Consider the following 12,770-nt stretch of genomic DNA (forward strand, 5'->3'; position numbering starts at 1 on the left):
CACTCCTCTTCCCATTTGCTAATTACTTTTAGTGAGGATACTTTACATTATAATAGCTGCCTGATTCCTGGTAGTAACCAAGTCCTGACTTTCCCTTTCCTCTTACAACTCTGAACTTCATCTTCTGTGACCCAATTTTTGAAATATATATGTTAATAATGAGAGCTTCTTTCTCAAATCTCCCTAGGCCATTCCTAATACTGGTACAAGAAGACTCAGAGACTGGCCCTTTATTTTATTTTATTTTATTTTATTTTATTTTATTTTATTTTATTTTTGGTGGTATTTGGGGTTCCTGGAAGCCCTTCTACTTCTGGGCTACACTCCCAGACCTATTTTTACATTTTTATTTGGAAACTTGGTCTCCTAATCCAGCACGCGTGGCTGGCTTCGAATCTGCGCGATCCTCCTGTCTCTGCCTCCCAAGCGTGGGGATAACAAGTGTGAGCCACCACGCCTGGCATGGCTCTTCTTTTAAAGGAAACTTGGTAGATGATAGGCGCAAGGAGGGACTAAGCCCAGGTCCTCTGCTCAAAGAGTACAGAGCAGAATGGAAGTCCAGTTCTCAGAACCTTCATGTACCAGTATTGGGAATGGCCTAGGAAGATTTGAGAAAGCTGATTATTAATATATTTCAAAAATAATTGTGTCAAAATGGTGGCAGGCCTGGGTAAAGAAAGGACTTGATTTCTGCCTAAAAGAAGGCAGCTATTCCAATGTAAATTAATGTCACTAAAAGTAATTACAAGTCAACAGAGGAGAGCTAGGGCTTCCTCTTTCTAAAGACAAATCTACATGATAGTCTAGGGAGGATGGAGCAGGGGGTTGACCTTGTCCTTCATGAAAGGAGATACCTCCCCACACCTTGCTGGGGGAGGTACCTTACAGGGACGTTCACTAGTCAGTATTACGTAAACAAGATGGAGGTCATGGGTATAAAAAGTCCTGTCCATGTGCTGTATCTTGGGGGGGTGGTGAATTGGCTTGGACCACCCTCCCCCCATGCCATTCTGGCATGGGGCTGTAACTATTTTCTGTATTTCTATCTTTTTAATAAACTTCTTTAAATCTTCAGCAAGTGTTCGAGGTATGTACACTTATCCTTAGCTCAGGACAAGAACCCATTTTTTTGTTTTTCTGTTTGTGTGGTTGTGTTGGGGGAATTATTTCTCCCCTCACACACCACAACATATTTCACTGTAACATATTTGGCGCCCACGCAGGGCTGACTTTGTTTTGGGTCGTCCCACTGTGTCACTCTGTGGCGTGGTGCTTTACTCTAAGCTCTAGCTTTCCCTCTTTCTAAGGGCACCAAACCATAACACTTCAGGCTGTTAGAAACAACTTTTCATGGTGACAAGAAAAGGCATGTTCAAAAAATGCTTGGTAAGGCAATTATACTTTTTTTTCTTTTCAAAAAAAAGGTACTCCCTGATATGCAAGAAAGCACACCTAACAAAGAACCAGGTGGGTCTTATACCCCTGTTCAGCTCCTTCTGTGCTGAACTCCGATTGGTGAGAGTTACAGCTTCACATTTTTCTGGTCAGCTACAGCAGAAGATAGTGGGGGGAGGGTCAGCACCTGCAATAACTTAAGAGATGCTAATTTTGTGAAGGAATGTAAGTCCCTACCAGATTACAAAATGATAGTTTAAGTTTAAACTACTCCTTTGATAGAAAAGCTACAATTATATTCTTACAAGGCTGATGTCATATGGTTGATGGATGACACTGGGGCTATAACAAGTCTTTCTTGATACTTTTTTTTTACCAGTCTAAAAATACATCTGTAAGCTAACAAAACATGTAGGCTCCAATGAACTGGACTCAGAGTGCCCTAACATTTACTGGAGCTTTTTATGAATGCAGGCTTGGAGAAAAACAGGCCTTCAGAGTAAAGGAAAGGGTGATCATGGAGTTTTTAGATTTAAAGTTACAGCCCCTCTTTCCTTTCCATTTGTCTCCCTTTTACCCATTTCTTTTATTTCTTCCATCCTACCTCACCCCTACCCCTTTGTAATGTGCTGCGCAGCGCCCCTTTTCCACATTTAGGCAAGGCACCACATCTTCATGTCATGGAAAACACAATTCCTATGGGTTCTTGGCTTCTGTGGTGAAAAGAATTTCAGCACTCACCAGTCAGAGATAAAGGTAAAGTTTTTAATTAGAAAAAACAAGGGATTCGAGTGGAAAGGGAAGCCATCTTAAGGGGTGGATGGTGTCTGAGCAAGATCAAAAAAGTAAAAAGGGGGGTCTTTGTCACTTTTTCATTTCTTTTTTAGAACTTATATGAGCTGGTAGGTGGGGTCCCATAGTGGAGGTCTGGACTTCCTCTTAACTTTCGGGTTCCCATGGCAATGGGGAGTGGTGGCTGGTATCCTCCTCCTTCAGGACTCTTTGTTTACTAGGAATCCCAGGTGAGGAAAGGGAGCATTGTGATTAAAAGTGTGGGCAGCCAGCCAGGCATGGTGGCGTAGGCTTGTAATCCCAGCATTCAGGAGGCTGAGACAGGAGGATTGCAGTTCATGAACACCCTCAGCTGCCACCTCTGCTTCCTCTTCACTCGCATAATTGGCTGATTGTTTAAAGAAAGCAGTGCCCCGAGGGGGAGCGTTGTCTCTGGCCAGAGTATACCCCCACTCTTAGATATTCTTTCATAACTATTATTCTTTTGGTAATGATTCTTTTAACTTTCCACAGGAATTGCTCCAGTGATGTAAGATCAGGACTGTGGGAGAAACTGAGTCCGTGGAAAATAAATTTTCTAGTAATTTGTCTGAGCCTTTAAATGCCCTCAGCTTTGCTCAAACAGTAATAAAATCTCGTCAGAATTCAGATGCTATGGTAGCATTCCAGCTACAGCAATTACAAATGCAGAATTCCTCTCTATCTCTGACCTTCATTCTAATCATTAACCTATAGTAAAAGCCTTAAGAGTCAGCTGAAGTCATTAGCCCTAAAAACTTGCAAGGGAGGCAACCGGTGCCTCTGTTTACCCCCGCTCCTTGTGATCCGGCCTAGATACAGAGAAGATAAACTTTGTGTGTGACTTCAAAGCAGCCTAGCTGATGAGCAGCCAATACTGTCCAATACAATAGAGCCTGAAGGCTAGGAATATTCTTGACCTTTACACCCAGTATGTGCACTACTCGAGACAGGGAGGCACCACGTGGTTAAGAAATGAATGTCAGAACAAAGGACAGATATAATAAATGTGCAGGTGTGAAGAAAGGAAATATGGTGAGAATAAGAAAGCATTTTTGTATGAAGAGAGTTTATCCTAAGATTGTCCCAAATGGGAAAGAGAGAATTAGGGTAATCAGAAAAATTAAAAGGAAGTTGCAGAAGGTTTGTGGTAGGAAAATGGATCATTAAAAGAGGAATAGGCTTCTAATAAGCCTATCATTTGAGGAAAAGTGCTCAGCAGCTAGAGAAGTACATCTGACAATTAAATCTAAAAACTTCATGTTACTTTTTGGTGTTTATCTGCTAAACTGTGTTGTGAACTTGTTTAAGCTTTCAGACTTTAGATGGTACTGCAGACAAAACCTGGCAGACCTCCATCGCAGCCCTTTGGATCGCCATATCTCCCCATGCCAGCCATATGGACTAAGCCCTAGGAATGGAAAGTTCTGAAAAGAGTTAAAGGAGATTCCATGAGAGGCCAAATTCTCCAAGCCCTGGGCATTGCCTGTGCCTTCTGGAATTTGCCCTTTAGAGCCGCCTGTCTGCAAGGGCAGGGGGCTGGATTTGGTCACAGGATCCAGAGCTAATCTTGAATGCCGGACTAGTATCTTTTTACCTTGTTTACATGTCCTTCACTATTGTTTTGTGGTGATTACACTTCTTTTTTTTTTTTTTACTATTAATCTCACTGGTGAAAGAATATAAATTTTCCTGGGTTCTTGTAATAAAGTGTCAATTTCACAAGAGGCAGTTGTCCATGTTAATCATTTCAGATTTTTCCTGGAGAGGAATCTCTACTTTCAGTGTCGTAGACAGAAACTTAAAGGAGTTTATTTCATAAAAAGGGAAAAATTGCTGTAGAGAAGTCTCTGCAGAACTACAACTGAAGCCTTTGCCCACCTTTCTGAGAATCTCGGTCCCGAGCGGACTCAGTGCCCGGATTTATTGCCCAAGCTGAGCCAGTCTGTCGCACTCAGCTATTTAGTGAGGCCCTTTGCAACTCAGTGAGACCCTGTTTAAAAAAAAATAAAGAATAAAAATTGGGTTGGGGTGTAGCTTGGAGGGAGAATGCCCCTGGGTTCCATCTCCAGTACCTCAAAAAAAAAAAAAAAAAATGCGGGTAGCCTACAGGAAAAAAGAAGTCATTGTCATTAGTGTGGGCCTAAGCATCTGCCTAAGACAAACTATGATCTCCTTTCTTGTATTAGTATTGGGAAGAGGTTTCAAGATGTATTAATGTATCAGTATTGTGAAAGATTTCCAATTTTAAATATATCTTTGGTACTAAAGAAAGTCAGGAGATATAGGAAAAAGGGCCTTTTTACATTTCTAAAGAGAGGCAAGGTTCCTCAAGGATGTGAGGAAATCCCAGGTTCTGGAGAAGCAACTTAACACATTTTGGAGTGTAACAAAATGTGTGGGGGTCTGTGCCTGAGACAGAGCTGTCCCCTGCCTCAGAAGGGGCGAATCTGGCTGGGTTGGAGACAGAGCAGAATACCTGGGTTAGAGATAGGGCAGAATATCTACATATCAAAGGACCTGACACAGACTTGGTTGGGATAAGAACACTTGGCATGCAGGGATTTTTGGTGATTTCGTTCGAACCCCCCGCCCCCACCACTTCTGAATGGCATGGGGCTGTAACTATCTTCTGTATTTCTACCTTTTTAATAAACTTCTTTAAATCTTTAGCAAGAATCTAATGTTTATTTATCCTTAGCTCAGGACAAGAACCCGCACATTTTTATCTTTTTATCTTGTGGTTTGAGGGAAATTGTGTCCGGGACCCTAACAGGGGTCCCCAGGGACAGTTTCCCCAAACCATAACATATTCTCAAAACCATAACATTTCTTTCCCAACTTTGTCTCATTTCTACCTAAAACTTTATTTCTTCTATTCTACCTCATCATTCAGAAGGTCATGCTGACATTTGAAGACTGGGAAATAAAGCAGGTCTACTCTGTACCCCTATGGATCTCTCCTGAAACTTTAATTGACATTTCTAATTTTATCAAGTGAATAAGCACTGTAGCTAGACAAGCTCCATCCATGCGACCAAAGCCAACCAACCAACCAACCCACTGGGCATGGTGGTGTTAGATGTAACTTTTTGGGGCATTAAGAAAAGACAAGTGGTTAAAAATTGCTTGGCAAGGTGATTTTACTTTTTTTTTCTCTTGCAAAAAAGGTTTCTCTCAGGTATGTGAGAGAGCACACCTAACATCTGTCACAGAAAAACACAATGACTTCTGTGGGTTCTCAGCTTCTATGGCATAAAATAAAAATAAAAATAAAAAATAAAAAAAATTCAACATTTTCCTGGCAGAGATAAAGTCAGAGTTTTTCATTCAAGTAAAGACAAGATACACGTTCAGAGGAAATCTGGCCTTCTCAAAAGCATGAAAACATCTATGAGGAGAGAGACCAAGAGCTACCCTCAAATTACCTAGATATGGCAAAGAAAATGGCTCAAAGAAAAAAAATGGCAAAATGGCTCAAAAAAAAAAAAAAAAAAGAAAGAAAGAAAAAGACAAAAATGGCCCCAAATTGCTCAGAGCTCTACTTTTTTATGTGGCTTATTAGAGTGGGGGTGGCCAAGTCACATGGGATAGCTGCCTCTTTTGAAGCTTCCTGGTTCACAAAAGGTGGGAATTGCTTTTAGATAAGAATCCCAAAGAGCAGAGACCTGAAGCCAGGAAAAAGGAAAAAGGGAGCGAGTTAGGATGAGAGGGCATTGGATGAGGCTCTGATGGTGGGTTGAGATCAGAGAGGGAGGGTAGGTGGGGGGAACGGGTGGTGAGAAGGTGGACTCCGGTGGTGAAGGGAGATTAGCTATAGAGTAGCTGTGGATCCTCATACCTTTTTGAGGATCTTTCTGGAGACAAAATATGAAGCTCTCAGGTTTTAATTGCCTCAGGAATTTCCTGGGCCAGCCTATTTTTATTTAAACATGTGGGCCTGACCCAGGCATGGTGGCACTCACTTGTGATCCCAGTACTTGGGAGGCTGAGACACGAGTATCACAGGTTCGAAGCCAGCCTCAGAAACTTAGTGAGGCTCTCAGCAACTTTGCATACCCTGTTTCCAAATAAAAAATAGAATAGATCTGGGATTGTGGTCATTGCCTCTAGCTTCTCTCTTTGTCTAAATGCGCAGCCATGTCAGAGTTGTCCCAGACAACCAGGTTATCCTCCTCTGGCCCTAAGAAGGGAGTGGAGGCATCCCTCCCTCCTCCCTCTTGGCCCTGTTCCCAGACATTAAACAAGACAATGGGGACCCCTATCTCCTGTTCTTTGTTCTTGCCCGCAGATCTATTCCAAAATAGATCCCCAGTCCCTGCTGGGTTGTCCCCTTGCTAATCTCCAGACCCTGGGATTATTGGAGGATTTACACCCTAAGAACCTCTGCTTCTACTGTAACATGGTATAACCTCAGTACAAATCGAATAATGGGTCTCAATGGCCAGAAAATGAAATTCTGGATATCAATATCCTGACCCATCTCAGCCACTTTTATAAGCAGTCTGGTAAATGGTTGGAAGTCACTTATGTCCGGGTCCTATTTGTCTTGTGCTCCCATCCCTCCCTTTGTTCCCACTGTTCCACTGCCCAGGTTCTGCTGGCTCAGGACACTTCCGCCCATTCTACCCAACCTCCGACCCCATTTTCTAATTCTGCCGAGTCACAGTCGCCATCTTGTGACTATTCTGAGTTATAGGTGTACCAGTATTGGGAACGGCCTAGGAAGATTTGGGAAAGCTCTATTATTAATATATTTCAAAAGAAGATGATTGATATTTCAAAAATAGTTGTATCAAAATGGTGGCAGACATGGGTGAGGGGCAGATCTGTGCAAGGACTTGATCTCTGTCTAAAACAGGCAGTTATTCCAATGTAAGTTAACCTAGATCAAAATAATCACCAAGTCAATAGAGGAGAGCTAGGACTTCTGCTTTCTAAAGAGATCTACATGATGATCTAGGGAGGATAGGGCAGGGTTTGACCTTGCCTTTCAGGAAAGGAGCCGCTTTGCCACACCTGGTTGGGGGAGGTACCTTACAAGGTTAAGGGGAGATACCTTACAGGGACATTCACTACGTCAGAATTACATGAACAAGATGGAGATCAAGGGTATAAAAAAGGCTGGGTCCACGTGTAATTCCTTTGGTGTACTCATTCGAGTCATCCCTCCATGCCAGTCTAGTATGGAGCTGTTCCTGTTCTCTGTATTTTCATCTTTTAATAAACTTCTTTAAATCTTCAGCAACTGTCCAAGCTATGCATATTTATTCTTAGCTTAGGACAAGAATCTGTGGTTTTTCTGTTTTCCTGTTTGTGTGGTTGTGGTGGGGGAATTACTTCTCCCCTCACACACCAAACACATTTCAACCATAACAATAGGCACCATCTTCTAATTCCACCCCTAATCCCCAGGATCTCTCCTCACCGCCTGACCACCACCCTACTCTATAGCTAATCTCCCTTCACCACTGGAGTCCACCACCTCGCCACCGGTTCCCCCCACCTACCCTCCCTCTCTGATCTCAACCCACCATCGGAGCCTCATCCGACGGCCTCTAATCCTAATTCGCTCCTTTTTCCCCCACCTTAAGGGACCTTAAGGGACCAACACTTACCTTCCTCTCGCCTTCCCTCATAAGTCACCATACCCACTCCAAGGCCCCCCTCCACTCTTACCCCCACTCCGTGAGGTGGCTGGTGTAGAGAGTGTGGTCCTTATCCATGTCCCTTTCCCCACCTGGATCTTGCTCAAATTGAAAAAAAACAGTTCTTTTTCCACCAGTCTATCTGGTTTTATTAAGGAATTCCAACAGTAGAACAAGCATGTGATCTCACATAGCAGGATCTTCATGTTATTTTAGCCTCTACCTTAACTCCTGATTAACAGGATCATATCTTAAAGGCCACCTGAGAATGGGCCGACCAGGCCCATTTGACTAACCCTTCCCTCCCTACTGGAGCAACCACGGTATCTTCTGAAGATCCCCACTGGGATTACCAGCCAGCCCCACACAGTAAGGGTGAGGAAAAAGAGAGACCATATGATCCTATGCCTCCTTGACAGCATGCGGGCTGCTTCCCATAAGATGGTTAACTATGATAAACTTACAGAAATCACCAAAGGTCCAGATGAAACCCCAGCTGTTTTTCTTAAATAGGTTCCATGAGGCTTTCACCCTCTGTACTTGCTTAGATCCATTTACTGAGGTGGGATCTGTGGTGTTGGCAACCCATTTCATTGGGCAATCAGCCCCTGACATTTGAAAAAAAATTTAAAAGGTGGAGGATGGCCATTAGACCCCTCTTTGAGATTTGGTGAATATGGCATTTAAAGTTTTTAATTCCTAAGATGAACAGGCTGAAGTGGAGCACACGATCTGGCTCTGCCAAAAGGCAGATTTGCAAGCCTGTACCTTGGACCCCATAAACAGGACACAAACTGCAGCATGCCAAAACTCCTTAAAAATGTTCCTTTGTGAACCTCAGAGTTAAATGGGTCTAGTCCTGTTCAGTGTCCTCCCTTTTCAAACTAGCAAATGAACAAAATTAGTTTCCACCATCACTCAGGCCCCTCAGGGGACTTTTCTCTGGTGCAATGGGATGTTATACACCTTCATTAATTCTTCTACTCCAGGCCCTTGCATACTAACAATGGTGGTTCCACAGCTCACTCTGTACAGGAAGGGTGAGCTCTCTTGGCAAGGAGCCAAGAGATGCATCTCCTTTCTACCTAAAATTTCTACCTTAACTACAGTGGAAGATGGGGGAAGGGGTCAGCACCAGCAATCTCTTAAGAGTTGCTAATTTTGCAAAGGAATATAAGTCCCTACCACATTATAAAATGGTAGTTTAAGTTTAAACTACTCCTTTGACAGAAAAGATACAATTATATTCTCACAGTGGCACACACCTGTAATCCCAGGCTGAGACAGGAAGACCCCAGATTTGAGAACAGCCTCAGCAACTTGGCAAGATTTTGAGCAACCTATTATCATGGGAAAACATGATAATGAGGCAGGGCAGAGGACCTGGGAAAAAAACAAATTGAAGCAGCCATCTACATCCCCCTTTCTGTGAGGTTGGAGGAGGCAAGCAGGAAGGTGAGACTCATGGGCACCAGGGAATCAGGCCCTGACCAGCCCACAGATAATCATTCAAACTAAGGATTGAAACTTTGCAAAAGTCATTGGTCCCCCAAACCCAATTCTGGTCAATCCTAAAAAACAGATAGATAGCCTCAAGAAGGTTTAAAAGTCCACTCCCCAAGGCTTCAAGGTCTCTCTCTCTCTCTTCCTGGGACATACCCCTGGGGGGGGTGCTGCTTTGTCCTCTATCTTTACCTAATTTAATAAAACTTTAATATTTCTATACCCTTCGCTAGTTCTTGGACTTCATTCTTCAAGATCCATAGGACAAAAACCCTAATTAAGAGGAAGCACTCTCATTTCATCTTTGATGCTTTGGCCAGGAAGAATAGGTGGGTACATAGAAAAGAGGATAACTCTTCGGTGGCTTCTGCAAAGTTTTCTTATAGGCCCAGATCAGGCATTTGAATCCTATGTGGCTCTTTTTTCCCCCCCCTGGTACTGGGGATGGAACCCAGGGGTTCCTCCGAGCAACACCCCCAGCCCTATTTTTCTTTTATTCTTTATTTTGAAACAGGGTCTCACTGAGTTACAAAGAGCCTCACTAAGAAGCTGAAGCTGCCATGTGTGATCCTCTTGTCTCAGCCTCTTGAATGCTGGGATTACAAGCATATGCTACTACACCCAGCTTGCATGGCTCATTTTAAACTGGAGAAAAAACAAAAGGCAAATAACCAGAAGAAAATCCCCCAAAGGCAGGGCCTCACATAGCTGCTGCAGCCCCCAGTTGGCAGATGCTGGCTTCATTGGCCCCAGGTGCAATTTCCCAGTTTGGGGCCAGGCCACAGCTGTTCTGGGCTGGCCAGCCTGCCGCCCGAGTGGGCCAGTGCCTAGGTTTGAAGAACAAGGCCAGCCGGGCAGGGACAGTCAGGAGCCTGGGGCAGGTAGAGGCACTGGTTGGATCATCGACCCATGCCAGCATGCACTGGGCAGCTGAGTTCCCACAAAATGGGAAGGAAAAAGCGGGCAGCTGGCCTGCTCATTAGGTCCTTCTAGCCTCCAGCCACTGCGATGGAGGTGGGCCAACCTGGGCTGCACTTGGTAGCTCTGGCACACAGGCTCACCAGTGGCTCCACCACTGCTACAGGTAGTGCTGTGGCTGACAACTAATTCCTGGTGTGTGGATCCTATAGCTGAACATGGTGTCTTGGAAATTTGAACCCTGCAGCCTAGAGTCCCACAAAAAATGCAGTTTTCTTTTTTTTTTTGTTGGTTTGAAAAGCCCTATCTTTTTATTATATTGGTTCAATTTGAAGATGGCACACAATGATTTGTGTCTAAATATTTTAATTTTTCCACCAATCAATTAATAAAGTGAAAATCGATTTGTGAGAATAGTTGAAAGAGAGAAGTAATAAAGATGGAAATGATTTGCTTTAATATATATTTTAATAATTACAATTTTATATATTTTGAGATGGAATTATAAGATATTTTTTAACTTTTTATTTATTTATTTATTTATTTTTAATTTATTTATTTATTTTTAAAATTGGTGCATTGTAGTCATATATCAATCACATTGGAGTACAAGACTTGAGAGCATATACAAGCTCACATCATCCAATTAGCCCTCCTCCAGCTCCCATCCCATTCCCTCCCCCTCCCTCGATCCCTTGCTTGTTTGGTGATTAACTTTGATACATTTGTTTATGTACCTCCTGTGTTTTAAAGAGACTCCGTCCTCCACTATTACATACCCTCTGATTGGTCACATTAGTTGCTTCACTATAGGGCCCTTTCTATAGCTCAACCTCTTCCTGTTGCCCCTTTCCTCCTAGTTATTGCTGATTAAGAGAAGCGTCTGATTTATATTTTCTGCGATATTTCTCTGTGCATGCTGCGTTGCAAGTACCGATCCCACTCTTGAAGGCCCCAGTAGTGGACTGGCTACTCAGTGGACTGATCCAGACCTCGCTGGCTCAAGCAGCGGCCTTGCCTCATGGGAGGCCCCGGTTCTGGTCTCGCTGGCCCCTACACCGGCCTAACCCCTCAGCTGGCTTCGGTCCCAGCCTTGGAGGCCGCAGGAGTGGCCTTGCCTCACGGCAGGCTCCGATGCTGGCCATTGGCCTCTGCACCGGCCTAACCCCTTGGCAGGATTCCAATCCCGGCCTCAGAGGCCCCAGCACCAGCCTAGCATCATGGCAGGCTCCAATGCCGGCTTCGTTGGCCCCAGCACAGGCCTAACCCCTCAGCAGGTTCCACTCCCGTCCTAGGAGGCCCCAGCACTGGCCATGCCTCACGGCAGGCTCTGATGCTGGCCTCGCCTCACGGCAGGCTCCGATGCCGGCCTCGCTGGCCCCAGCACCGGTCTAACCCTTCGGCAGGCTGTTATCCTGGCCTCAGAGGCCCCAGTACCGGCCTTGCCTCAAGGTAGGCTCTGATCCCGGCCTCGGAAGCCTCAGCACCGGCCTTGCCTCACGGCAGGCTCCGATGCCGGCCTTACTGGCCCCAGCTCCGGCCTAACCCCTCGGCAGGCTCCAATCCCAGCCTCGGAGGCCCCAGCACCGGCCTTGCCTCAAGGCAGGCTCCGATGCTGGCCTCGCTGGCCCCAGCACCGGCCTAACCCCTCGGCAGGCTCTTATCCTGGCCTCGGAGGCCCCAGTACCGGCCCTGCCTCAAGGCAGGCTCCGATCCCGGCCTCGGAGGCCCCAGCACTGGCCTTGCTTAACGGCAGGCTCCTATGCCAGCCTCACTGGCCCCAGCTCCGGTCTAACCCCTCAGCAGGCTCCAATCCTGGCCTCGGAGGCCCCAGTACCAGCCTTGCCTCATGGCAGGCTCCGATGCCGGCCTCGCTGGCCCCAGCACCGGCCTAACCCCTCAGCAAGCTCTTATCCTGGCCTCAGAGGCCCCAGAACCGGCCTTGCCTCACGGTAGGCTCCAATGCCGACCTCGCTGGCCCCAGCACCGGCCTAACCCCTCAGCAAGCTCTTATCCTGGCCTCGGAAGCCCCAGAACCGGCCTTGCCTCAAGGCAGGCTCTGATCCCAGCCTTGGAGGCCCCAGCACTGGCCTTGCCTCACGGCAGGCTCCGATGCCGGCCTCACTGGCCCCAGCACCGGCCTAACCCCTTGGCAGGCTCTTATTTTGGCCTCGGAGGCCCCAGTACCAGCCTTGCCTCAAGGCAGGCTCCGATCCTGGCCTCGAAGGCCCCAGCACCGGCCTTGCCTCACGGCAGGCTCCTATGCCGGCCTCACTGGCTCCAGCTCCAGTCTAACCCCTTGGCAGGCTCCAATCCTGGCCTTGGAGGCCCCAGTACCGGCCTTGCCTCATGGCAGGCTCCGGTGCCGGCCTCGCTGGCCCCAGCACTGGCCTAACCCCTTGGCAGGCTCTTATCCCAGCCTCGGAGGCCCCAGTACTGGCCTTGCCTCACAGCAGGCTCCGATGCCGGCCTTGCTGGTCCCAGCACCGGCCTAAC

This window comes from Muscardinus avellanarius, assembly GCF_963383645.1.
Source record: "Muscardinus avellanarius genome assembly, chromosome: 7".
Classification (NCBI taxonomy): domain Eukaryota; kingdom Metazoa; phylum Chordata; class Mammalia; order Rodentia; family Gliridae; genus Muscardinus; species Muscardinus avellanarius.